This window comes from Suncus etruscus, chromosome 1, assembly GCF_024139225.1.
Source record: "Suncus etruscus isolate mSunEtr1 chromosome 1, mSunEtr1.pri.cur, whole genome shotgun sequence".
In the NCBI taxonomy this organism is placed as follows: Eukaryota; Metazoa; Chordata; class Mammalia; order Eulipotyphla; family Soricidae; genus Suncus; species Suncus etruscus.
The window spans coordinates 988,413-1,002,299 of NC_064848.1; positions in this window are offsets into that span (position 1 = coordinate 988,413).

A 13,887-nucleotide genomic window follows, 5' to 3' on the forward strand; every position below is an offset into this window, starting at 1 on the left:
CTTCATCTAGTCAAACTATTAAGCAAAATAAAAAAAAAAATGGGGCCAGAGTGATGGCACAGCAGGTTTTTTTTTTTTTTTTTGAGACACACCCGGCAGCGCTCAGGGGTTACTCCTGGCTCTACGCTCAGAAATCGCCCCGGCAGGCAGGATGCCGGGATTTGAACCACCGTCCTTCTGTATGTAAGGCAAATGCCCTACCTCCACAGTACAGACTTGTTCAAAGATTCTTTTTAAATGAGAATCTCCCCTTAAACTTACCCAAGCAAATTATATTGAGACCTCAGACTTGATTTTCTTTCAGATGCAGTTGTTACCCACAGATCTCCTTTTTAAGAATTCAGTAGCAGGGGCTGGCGAGGTGGCACTAGAGGTGAGGTGTCTGCCTTGCAAGCGCTAGCTAAGGAAGGACCACAGTCGATCCCCCAGCGTCCCATATGGTCCCCCCAAGCCAGGGGCAATTTCTGAGCACTTAGCCAGGAGTAACCCCTGAGCATCAAAGGGGTGTGGCCCGAAACACCAAAAAAAAAAAAAAAGGATTCAGTAGCAAAGACAGTAAAGACAGAACTGCTTAAGTTCTTTTTTGTTGTTGTCTTTTGTTTGTTTTTAGGGCGCAAACCACCTCATTTAGAGGTACCCACATTGTAGGTCAACCATCACTTCCCAAGAACCTCACAAAAGCCACTATTTAAATATGGAGGGGAAGGGGCCAGAGAGATAGCACAGTGGTAGCGCATTTGCTTTGTACACGCTCAATTCAGGACAAATGGTGGGTTGAACCCCAGCATTCCATATGCCCCCGCTGCCCGTGCCTTCCAGGAGCAATTTCTGAGGGCAGAGGCAGGAGGAACCCCTGAGCGACGCTGGATGTGACCAAAAACCAGAAAAAAAAAAAAAAAAAAGAGGGGAGAGGAGTGCTTTATTATATTGAAGTCAGTGAGCCAAATGGAAGAATAAATATAAATCCTTTATGTTAAAAGTACTACAGGCAGAAAGATGGTACAGGAGTAAGGCAACCAACTCTGGTTTGATCTCTGCATCATCCCTGGAGCATTGCTGGGTGGCCTGGGCAATGTCCATCACCACAGGACCTGAGCAGCACCATAGCTTCAGGACCAAGCAGTGAACTGCCTTCCCAGTTTGCTGAGAATTGCTGAAAGGAGCCCAGGTAACACTGGGGCCCCATTCTCCAAGTACTGCAAAATTAATTAATATACATTATATACAGCTAAAATAAAGTGGTTTTGTCTGTTTGTTTTTAGAAGGTGAATGCCTACATATTGATGCTCTGAGCCTGATAGACTCAAAGTACCTTTTGGGGTTATAGTTACTATCATCTATACTCAAATAGGAAGTGAGCAGCTGAGACTTTTTGTTTTTGTTTTTGGGTCACACCTGGCGGTGCTCAGGGGTTACTCCTGGCTGTCTGCTCAGAAATAGCTCCTGGCAGGCACGGGGGACCATATGGGACACCGGGATTCGAACCAACCACCTTTGGTCCTGAATCGGCTGCTTGCAAGGCAAATGCCGCTGTGCTATCTCTCCGGGCCCTCAGAGAGCATTTTGGATGGGTTCAGTATTTAATTCTCTAGGCAGACTAACATTTTAATTTATTTTTTTTTAGTTTAGGGGCCACAGCTGGCAGTGCTCAGGGGTTATTTCTGGCTTTGCACTTAGGAATCATTCACGCTCAGGGCACCATAAAGGATCCCATAAGGGATCAGACCTGGCTGTGTCATGTGCAGTGCATATGTCCTACCTGCTGTGCTACTGCTCCAGATCGAAATTATTTATTGTTCAGTTGTTTTCAGATTAATTCTAATATCAGGTCCAGACAATAAAAAGGAAAAAAGGTTGACTTGTTATTATTATTATTATTATTATTATAATATTTTGGTTTTTGGGTCACACCCAGCAGCGTTCAGGGGCTACTCCTGGCTTTACGCTCAGAAATTGTCCCCGGCAGGCTCGAGGGATGCTTGGGATGCTGGGATTCGAACCAACGTCCTTTTGCATATAAGGCAAACGCCTTACCGTTGTGTTATCTCTTTGGCCCAGGTTGACTATTTTTAAACCAAAGCAAATTGAAACATATTTAAGAAGTTATTCAGTAGTGAACCGTGTTTTTAGTTCAAATGGTTATTTCTCTAGAGGAATTTCTTGATCCTAAGTAAATCTATGAAGTCACCAAAAGTTTTCCTTAGCATGGAAGTATAATGAGACCATAGTGTCTGAAAGAAAAAAGATAATGTTAAATCTAACACATTATAGTGAAATAGAGCCATGTGGTTAGGCACAGTCTCTAGAGGACACAGAATTCCTTTTTTAAACTTTTGTGTAATTTTGTTGATGTCTGGTTATTTGTTTTTAATCCAAAACATTTTTGGGGGGGCCACACTCGGTGACACTCAGGGGTTACTGCTGGCTATGCACTCAGAAATCGCTCCTGGCTTGGGGGACCATATGGGACACCGGGGAATCAAACTGCGGTCCGTCCTAGGTTAGCACATGCAAGGCAAATGCCCTATCACTTGCGCCACCGCTCTGGCCCCAATCCCAAACATTTTTGAGGTGTTTTATTTTTATTTTTTTTTTGTTTTTTGGGTCACACCCGGCGGTGCTCAGGGGTCACTCCTGGCTGTCTGCTCAGAAATAGCTCCTGGCAGGCACGGGGGACCGTATGGGACACCGGGATTCGAACCAACCACCTTTGGTCCTGGATCGGCTGCTTGCAAGGCAAACGTCTCTGTGCTATCTCTCCGGGCCCGAGGTGTTTTATTTTCTAGCATTCTTGTGGTACTACTTTACCGTCCCCTCCCCCCCCAGCGGAATGTCAATGCCCCTGTACCTCTTTCCATTTAACCAAAAGAAACAAATTTCTTCCTTTTTATCCACAGGACCCACATCCAGTAGTGCCGGGGTTGGTGGTGGGTGTGGTGTTGGTACCTACTGACTTTGTACTTGGGAGAACAAAGTAGGGTGGCGATGCGCGGTGTCCTGCATCAGCTTCAGGCCTCACACATGCCAGGTCTGTACTGACCCCTTGAGCCACATGTCTTTCCGAGGAGCCAGATTTCTTTCAGGGTTTTGGGGAAAGATTAGGATTTGGAGACCGGCACACTTCCTAAGGTCATGTGGAGAAAGTGATGATTTGGTGAGTTTGATGATTGGTTTGGCTGGCACTTACAGGGGCTCTTCGCGAATTGAATTGGTCTCTGATTGGCTGCCTTTCTGAGTGAGGGATTGAGTGAGTTGCAAAGGCAAACGATTGGTGGTTGTTGTTGTGTGTGTGTTTTTTTTTTTTTTTTTTGGTTTTTGGGCCACACCCGGTAACGCTCAGGGGTTACTCCTGGTTATGTGCTCAGAAGTCGCTCCTGGCTTGGGGGACCATATGGGACACCGGGGGATCGAACCGCGGTCCATCCAAGGCTAGCGCAGGCAAGGCAGGCACCTTACCTCTAGCGCCACCGCCCGGCCCCTGTGTGTGTTTTTTTTAATAGCTGCAGAAAAATCAGCTTTTGGAACTTTAATTCTCAACATCAAATACATATAATTACGAGCATTAAAGCAAGCGTATATTTTAACTGAAATGTTTGATGGCAAAGGAGCAAACTGGTGCTTCCAATAAGCAAGGAATACGGAGCAAACCAATTGTGAGTTTCAGTGGTGAAATCTGAGGAGGAACACAACTATCAGGAAAGGGAAGGCTGATCAAATTATAAACAGATTTGCAACCTCAGGAGGCTCAGCCACATTGCTCAGGGGTCAGCTCTTTCTATTTTTAAGAAGGTAGGTTAAGGAAAGAAACCGAAGCCATTTGAGTGATCTAACATGAGAAGCTTAAAAGTGCAGTTAATTGTTAGCTTTCCTCTTAGTTCTAAGCATTCTTGATGCTTTAAGTATTTAATAGCTCCCTTCCTTACAAAGATTGGGTCCAGAGCCTGAAGAGCTAGTTTAGCAAATAATGCATTTACTGTGCCCCTGGCCAACCACGGTTCAATTCCTGGCCCCGAATACAGTATTTTGAGTATCACCAAGAGTAATTCCCTGAACACAGCCAGGAGTAAGCCCTATGCACTCTGGGTAGGGTTTGGGGAAAAAAAGAAAGGGATTTTTATATATATAACTGAAATCCAACTACAAATATGTTTGTAATCATGGTTCTTAAATAAAGATATTAAAATAGAAAAAAGAAAAGGGAAAAAGAAAGATCACGGTCTAGGAAGAAACATTTTCAACAGTTACTGAGATAAAAGATAAGTTTTATGGGCCAGAGAGGTAGCATGGAGGTAGGGTGTTTGCCTCACATGCAGAAGGACGGTGGTTCATTCACTCTATATTATCTGACATATCATGCATTAATTAATCATATTAAATCATATATTTAAATGATAGGGGCCGGAGTAATAGCGCAGCAGCACAGCGGTAGAGAATTTGCCTTTCACGATTGAGTGAAATCCTCATGATTGAGGATGGACCTCAGTTCAATCCCTCAGCATCCCATATGGTCCCCTGAGCCTGCCAGGAGCGATTTCTGAGCATAGAGCCAGGAGTAGCCCCTGACCGCTGCAGGGTGTGACCCAAAGACCGAAAAAAGATTAGTTTTAAACCATCTTAAATGATCCAGTCACTTTTAAATGACTTTAATAAGTTTACCCTTGGCCTAGAAAGTATAGTTACTGATTTTTAGTAATTAGCTTATGTTTTGATCTGTTATCTGTTGGACATGGACCAATAAACAAAGTTTCTACTGGAATATAGTTTAAATTTTGTTTTGGGGCCAGACCCTGTGAACTAGGGTTACTCCTGGCTATGCGCTCAGAAATCGCTCTTGGCTTGGGGGACCATTTGGGACCCTCGATCAGTCGCGTGAAAGGCAAATTCTCTACCGATGCACTGCTGCGCTATCACTCCGGCCCCTATAGTTCAAATTTTAGTAGCAGAATATGATTAATTAATGCATGATATGTCAGATAATATAGAGTGCTTGATAGTAGGATGGGCTGGAAGCGGGGGTAGGGCGGGTGGAATGTGTGCTGTTATGTGCTGCCGTCTGTTCCTTAAATGGGAAGCCTTTCCTAATCAGCTCACATTTAAGGAAATGAAAAGGCAAGCCAGTAAGCTGACTGAGGGAACATGTCCCAGGCAGGGGGAGTCATAGATCAAGGACCCTGAGGTAGGAGTCTCCCTAGTTTGTGGGCAGAAGAGCAAGATTAGTGTTGAAGCTGTGCTCTGAGTAGAGGGGAGAATGGTTGGAAGTAGGCTGACTCTGAGAGAGATCATACAGCACATGGGGGCCTTTTTGAGACCAGTTCCCATTTGTTCTGACTGAGATGAGATGTATTATGAGGACTGAACAGTAATATTACAGGGATCTAACTGGTTATGTTCACAAAGAGGCTTGCACACAATGTTCCTAGACATTTTGTAATAGTCAAGAGCTGGAATCATTCCAGATGTCTTTGAAAATACTGGTCAGACTGCAAATGTGCAAACCATGGAACCACAGTAGAAAAGAATGAGTCTCCTAGCTGAGAAAGCTTCTCAAGTAGTAGAGCACAAGTCTTACTTGGATGAATCCTTGGGTTTGATCCCTGGACCCCTAGCCCACAGTGCTTAAGAAAAAAGTTGGAGGATAGGAATGACCTATTGATCATATACATAGCAACTTGGCCAAATCTTTGGCCATTTATACATCTTGGTAAAAAATCAATCCCAGCAGTCATGTACTACATATATGTATATGTATATGTATGTATGTATTATATATGTGTGATATGAATATACATATGACACTGGAAATAATTGACTTTTAGAAATGGATGGTAAAACTTCTTTTTTTTTTTTTTTTTTGTGGTTTTTGGGTCACACCCGGCAGCGCTCAGGGGTTATTCCTGGCTCCAGGCTCAGAAATTGCTCCTGGCAGGCACGGGGGACCATATGGGGCGCCGGGATTCGAACCGATGACCTCCTGCATGGAAGGCAAACGCCTTACCTCCATGCTATCTCTCCAGCCCCCGGTAAAACTTCTTATTCTTTTTTTGTCATGCTAGGGAGCCAACCGTGAGCACATGGATGCACATGCCATGTTCTCTACAACTGAGCCACATTCCAGCTCCCAAATGTGACTTTTTGTTTGTTTGTTTTTGTTTTTGGTTCACACCCTGCAGTACTCGGGGGTTACTCCTGGCTCTGTGCTCAGAAATCACTTTTGGCAGGCTCAGGGAATCATATGGGGTGTTGGGAACTGAAACTGGTTCGTCCCAGGTTGGCCATGTGCAAGGCAAACGTCCTGCCTCTGTGTTATTGCTCTGGCCCCAAACATGACATTTTATTTTAATTTTTTTTTATTTTAATTTTTTTCAAACATGGCATTTGTTTTGTTTTGTTTTTCAGCCACACCCATTTGATGCTCAGGGGTTACTCCTGGCTAAGTTCTCAGAAATTGCCCCTGGCTTGGGGGAACCATATGGGACGCCGGTGGATCGAACTGTGGTCCTTCCTTGGCTAGTGCTTGCAAGGCAGACACCTTACCTCTAGCGCCACCTCGCTGGCCCCAAAACATGACATTTTAAAGGTAGAACAAAAGGACTTACTTTACAGATTAGATGTGGGGTGTAAGAAAAGTCTAAATTAATTCAACATTTTGAGGCTTGGCCAGAGAGATAGTAGTTGAACCCTGGTTTGATCCTCTGCATTGTATATTGTCCTCTAAGCAACACCAGGGATGATCCCTGAGCACAGATCCAGAGTAAGCCTTGAGCACTGCCAGATATAGCCCCAAAACAAAACAAAGAAACAACCAAGATTTGGGGGCCATGTGAAAGAATGAAGAGGTTAGTACTGGAGCGATAATACAATGGATAGAGCTTTTTCTTGCACACAGACCAGTTGGGCTTGATCCCCAGCACCTCTTAAGGTCCTTTGAGCCCTGCCAGGAGTGATCTCTTAATACCTGGAGTATTTCCAGGTGTGGCTCCAAAACAAAACAAAAACAAAAAGATTGAATGCTGTTTTAAACGATGAAAGCATGGCAAGGAGGAGAAACCAGAAGGCTGTTTTGTACATTTGCAGTTAGACATCTAAGAGGAATTACTATCTCTGATCATTTTAAATTGAAATGCAGGAGAGAAGTCTAGATTGAAGATCAAATCTAAGCTTGGTCAGTGTGTATATGAAGTCACCTCTCCAGTGAGGATGGAAAGGGAAGCAGAGCAGTAGGGAGGGAGTGAGGGAAGGGAGGGAGGGAGGGAGGGAGGGAAGGAAGGAAGGAAGGAAGGAAGGAAGGAAGGAAGGAAGGAAGGAAGGAAGGAAGGAAGGAAGGAAGGAAGGAAGGAAGGAAGGAAGGAGGGAGGGAGGGAGGGAGGAAGGAAGGAAGGAAGGAAGGATGGAAGGAAGGAAGGAAGGAAGGAAGGAAGGAAGGAAGGAAGGAAGGAAGGAAGGAAGGAAGGAAGGAAGGAAGGAAGGAAAGGGGAGAATGAGAGGGACCACCGTGAGACAAAAAGGGATCAGGAGGTGAGACAAAAAGGGATCAGGAGGAAATAACATTCCTTAAGTCAAGAGAGGGGGAAAAAACAAACAAACAAAAAAAAAACACACAAAAAAAAAAGGGCCGGGTAGGTGGCGCTGGAGGTAAGGTGTCTGCCTTGCAAGCGCTAGCCAAGGAAGGACTGCGGTTCGACCCCCGGCGTCCCATATGGTCCCCCCAAGCCAGGGGCGATTTCTGAGCACATAACCAGGAGTAACCCCTGAGCATCAAACGGGTGTGGCCCAAAAACCAAAAAAAAAAAAAAAAAGAGAGGGGGAAAAAAGGGTGAAAAAGCTTCATCAGTGCGACTCCCACTAGGGCTCAAATGTTGAGGAAGGAAGAAAAATTCACACTTGGATTTGGCACTGTTTGGATTAGTGCTGACAAGATCACTTAGGAGTGAGAACTGAGATAAAATTCAGATGGGAGAAAATCAGACTTCAGTGGACTGACTTATAAAGGCATTTTTGGGGGCCGGCGAGGTGGCGCTAGAGGTAAGGTTTCTGCCTTGCAGGCGCTAGCCAAGGAAAGATCGCGACTGCGGTTCGATCCCCCGGCGTCCCATATGGTCCCCCCAAGCCAGGGGCGATTTCTGAGCGCTTAGCCAGGAGTAACCCCTGAGCATCAAACGGGTGTGACCCTAAAAACAAAACAAAAAACAAAAATAAAGGCTTTTTTGCTGTAAAGAGAAGTCAAGAAAGAAGGTGTTCTGGCATTTAATTTCAGTGGTCTAGTGACTAAGAATCATGATTATATTTTAAATGGAAAAACAGAAGTGAGAGCTGAATGTGTAGGGGCTGAAGAGATAATATATCAGGGAAGATTGTTGCTTCCTGTGCACTGGGATTGACGAGGTTCAATTCCTGAGCCCCAGCAGGAGTGATCCCCGAGTACAGTGCCAGGAGAAAGCCCTGAGCACGACCAGGTGTTTCCCTTCATAGTTCCTATTGCTATCTCATGATGTATCTTGGTACATTGTGTTTTCAAGGTCTGCCACCTTGGAGATAAATTAAAGTGATGAACTTGTCTTGCATAGACACTGTTTATACCTGTTTATACCAGTTGCCTGGAACAAATTGACCCTTGCACTGGAGAAATTCAAAACTTGGGTCAGAGGAGCAATCCCTATTTTAGAAAATAAGTATCACCTTGGAATCTTGAGCCAGAAGAAAATCTTGGGTCTGGCTAATCAGGTTGGTTCAGTGCCCAGTGGACTGAAAAGCAGTGCCATTTCAAGCTCAGCAATCTTGAGGGCAAGGATTGGTACCATCTGAGAAGAGACTCATTTCTCTAGCCCCACAGAATTCTGTCTACTGGCTTCAACAGCTGCACAAGTGAAGGCTTTTGGTAGAAGATTACAACTTGCTGAAGACTCAGGTGATGGCTAGTATTTTTTAGCATAACAGGGGCCATAACAGGTAATGTGGAGGGACAAATGAGGATTGAGTTGATAGGGATTAAATTTAAGGCCTCGTACATGTGAGGTGTTTGTGATAACCACCTGAGCTATAGCCTTGGCCCCAGCAATAAAGTATTTTAATTCCAGATATGCATTGTATATTGTATATATCTTGCACATAATGCTATTATGCACATGATAAAGTGCAGGCTGCCAGAAACATAATTTTCATTTACATGTACAAAAACTTTTTTGTTAGCCGCTCTGTTATATTACTCACATTTTCTAGCAGTCTGGAGCCAGGTCTACAAAGAATCTTCAAGATGTTCCTGCAGTTAATTTCAGAGGTCTAATGACAGAGAATCATGATTATGTTTTAAATGGAAAAATAGAAGCGAGAGCCTACTGCATTGAAGAAAGACGAATAAAGCAGTAGCTGCAAAGAATTATTAGCAAGAGCATCATGGACTAAGTAAGCTTTGCAGTTGTAGTTAGGAGACAAGAGATTAGTAGCTGATGGGAGGAGAAGGAAACTACCAAAAGGAAAGGAGAGTCTGAATGATCAGTTGTCCCAGAAAATCAAACCTGGCTTGACTGCTGTATCACTAGGCTCTGGTAATGACAGACCACTAAGGAAAGAGGGTAGGAAGAGCTTTGCCTTCAAAGGGTTTATATAATGTTCAGAGACAGATAGACATTAACCTCCAATCCAGTGTCATTGATGATGATCTCAATTTAATGTGAAATAACACAGTATTTTCAGGAGGAGCCGCCAATCGACCCTGGGATAGGTTTTCATGTGGTCCACAGCTTTGCCTTTGCAAGGATCTGATTCCAATCACCAGTTGTATCTGCCTGATCTCCTAAAACTTCACATATACTCGACCCGAGAGGAGGTGTTTAAGGCAATGACTAGGCATACAGTCAGCACAACGGATAGGGTATTTGCCTTGCATGCTGCCGACCCAGGTTCAATCTCCAGCATCCCGTATGGTTCCCTGAGCCTGCCAGGAGTAACCCCTGAGCACTGCCAGGTGTGGCCCAAAAAGCAAACAAAAAAAGAAAGAGAAGTGGCCCACAATAATCACATTGAAGAAAGCACAGAACTCAAAATGCCACCTTTTTTTTTTTTTTTTGGTTTTTGGGCCACACCCGTTTGACGCTCAGGGGTTACTCCTGGCTATGTGCTCAGAAATCGCCCCTGGCTTGGGGGGACCATATGGGACGCCGGGGGATCGAACCGAGGTCCGTTCCTTGGCTAGCGCTTGTAAGGCAGACACCTTACCTCTAGCGCCACCTCCCCGGCCCCCAAAATGCCATCTTAACTAATATTTCAGTTAGGAAAGCGGATGAGTAAATGTTGAACGGCATCAGGTTGTGTTTACCTGCTGCAGCTTCTCCGCACCAGTAGTCATCGAGGAGCACTAGATTCACTGGTCAGGACCTCCTCTGGCACGATCAGTCATCACTGCCATCTTGTTTGATCAATCCCATTTTCTCATCTACATGCTTACTGCTTTCCATCTTCTGTTATTTTGACACTGTTCTATCCACTTTTTCTCTTACCGTTAGGTGTTTTAACAATTCAATTCTTGCATTTGTTTTGTTGGATTTTGGATCAAACCCAACAGTGCTTAGTCAGGCATCCCATATGGGATCAAACCTGAGTCTGTTGTATGCAAGGCAAATGTCCAAACACTTTTTGCCCAGATTATTTCAAGAATTTCCTAACACCCATAAGAAAGCTGATGGCTACTGAGTATAGTGCCATGGTACAGATACTGGAGTATGTGGCTCAATGGTAGTGATACTGGATGTCAGCCTGGTTGTACAGCATGCCCAAATGTGGCTCAATGGTATGACCTGTACAATGGAAGCCTCTGAAGCAAGTAAGTGTAGTCCAGGAACAGTGGAAGGGTGATAGGCAGCAATCCACAGCAATAGACTTACAAAGATGAGAGGGAGATGTTTGATTTTCTTCAGCAGTGGCTCAGAGCCTGGCCATGCCATGAAGCTTGTTAGAGGGCAGACTCCTGGTCCCAGACCAGTCCTCAGTCAGGAAATTCTGGGAGTGGGGCCAAGGAACCTCTTGTCAGAACAAGCCCTCACAGGGTTCCTGATGGACTCTGAACACCAGAAAGTGAGTTAAGGATGAGAATTTTGTCTTAACAGAACCTATATTTTTTCTGTTTCTTGGACCAGTGTGATAGCATAGTGGCTAGAACACTTGCCTTGTGTGATCTGGTTCAATACCCTGCATCCCATATGGTCCCCCAAGCACTGCCAGAAGTGAATGCAGGACCAGGAGTAACCCTGGAGCATCACCACGTGGTCTAAACCCTGCACCCCCATTTCTTTTTTTACTGCTTTTTAACTTACTGACAAAATAAGTTCACCTTTACACCAAAATATTTGGAACCCAGAATTTAGTCTATGGGAAGCATGTATTCCAACCACAAGACTACATTACTGACCCCAGTTTTGCTTGTTTATTAATATTTTAATCACACCTGATTTTATTTAGGAATCACTCCTGATAGTGCTCAGGGGACCATAGGGGATGCTGGGGGTTGAACCCTGGTTGGCTGCTTACTAGGCAAACATCTTTTTTTTTGGGGGGGGGGGTCACACCTGGCAGTGCTCAGGAGTTACTCCTGGCTCTATGCTCAGAAATCGCTCCTGGTAGGCTCGGGACCATATGGGATGCCTGGATTCGAACCACCATCTTTCTGCATGAAAGGCACACACCCTACCTCCATGCTATCTCTCCGGCCCTAGGCAAACATTTTATTTGCTGTACTGTCACTCTACTCCAACCCCAAAGGTTATTTTTTTTTTCAATGACTGAAAATATTTTGTATCCTAATATTGTGCAGATGATCTTGGTCACACTTTGTTTTTTTTTGGGGAGGGGGGGGAACCATACCTGGTAGTGCTCAGGGGTTACTCCTGACTGAGCTCAGGGAACTATATGGGTTGCCAAGGAGGGTTATCTGTGTGTAAGGTAAAAAGCCCTAAAGTCAAGGCCGGTGAGGTGGCGCTAGCCAAGGAAGGACTGCGGTTCGATCCTCTGGCATCCCTTATGATTCCCCCAAGCCAGGGGCATCAAATGGGTGTGGCCCAAAAAAAACAAGAATTAAATTAAGTTAAATTAAAAAGCCCTACAGTTGTACTCTTGCTCGGGCCCTCCAGGATGTGTTCCCTATCTAGCAGACAGATGTCTAAGGACCAGAGTGATGTGATGTCAAAGAGATCAGCTGTAGAACCAAAAGCATTGCAAAGAATCCTCACAAAACTTCTCTTCCCAAGAAGATTCTGGCTTCCCCTGCTAGCCCTAGGGCATCTTCACAAACATGTTCTTTTTATGATTTTGCGGTGTTGTACTATCTGAGTGTTGTACACTTTGTTGTGCTTCTGAGATCCTAGTGGCAGTGCTGGGGAATGCTTGCCACCACAAGGGGTGATGGGTTGGGGTATTTCACCTTTAGACCTCACATCTGCAAGGCCTGAGTACTACCACTGATCCATATCTCAGGACCTTGTGAAATATTTTCTTAGAAATTCATTTTATCATCATGTACAAAGGTAAAATCCAAATGGATTAAAGACCATGATATCAGACCTGATACCATATATAACAACACGTAGGTAAAATACTCCATGACATTGAGACTAAAGGCATCTTCAAGGAGGAAACTGTACTTTCCAAACAAGTGGAAGCAGAGATAAATGGGAATACATTAAGCTGAGAAGCTTCTGCACCTCAAAAGAAATAGTGCCCACAGTACAAGAGCCACCCACCATGTGGGAGAAACTATTCATCTAATACCCATCAGATAAGGGGCTAATATCTAAAATATACAGGACACTGACAGAACTTTACAAGAAAAAAACATCTAATCCCATCAAAAAATAGGGAGAAGAAAAGAACAGACACTTTGATAAAAAAGAAATACAAATGGCCAAAAGGCACATGAAAAAATGTTCCTCATCACTGATCATCAGGAAGATGCAAATCAAAACAACAAGATACCATCTCACACCACAGAGATTGGCACACATCACAAAGAATGAGAACAATCAGTGCTGGCGGGGATGTGGAGAGAAAGGAACTCTTATCCACTGCTGGTGGGAATGCTGTCTAGTCCAACCTCTATGGAAAGCGATATGGAGATTCCTCCAAAATCTGGAAATTGAGCTCCCATTCAACCCAGCTATTCCACTCCTAGGGATATACCCTAGGAACACAAGAATACAATACAAAAACCCCTTCCTCACACCTATATTTATTGCAGCACTATTCACAATAGCCAGGCTCTGGAAACAACCAAGATGTCCTTCAACAGACGAATGGCTAAAGAAACTGTGGTACATATACACAGTGGAATATTATGCAGCTGTCAGGAGAGATGAAGTCATGAAATTTTCCTATACATGGATGTACATGGAGTCTATCATGCTGAGTGAAATAAGTCAGAGGGAGAGAGAGAGAGAGCCGCAGAATAGTCTCACTCATCTATGGGTTTTAAGAAAAATAAGTCATTTTTGCAACAATCCTTAGAGACAATGAGAGGAGGGCTGGAACTTCCAGCTCACTTCATGAAGCTTACCATAAAGAGTGGTGAGTGCAGTTATAGAAATAACTACACTGAGAAGTACCATAATCATGTGAATGAATGAGGGAACTGGAAAGCCTGTCTGGAGTACAGGTGGGGGTGGGGTGGGATGGAGGGAGATTTGGGACATTGGTGGTGGAAATGTTGCACTGGTGAAGGGAGGTGTTCTTTACAAGACTGAAACCTAATCACAATCTTTTTTTTGTTTTGTTTTGTTTTTTTCGGGACACAGTCATTTGATGCTCAGGGGTTACTCCTGGCTAAGCGCTCAGAAATTGCCCCTGGCTTGGGGGGACCATATGGGATGCTGGGGGATTGAACCGCGGTCCTTCCTTGGCTAGCGC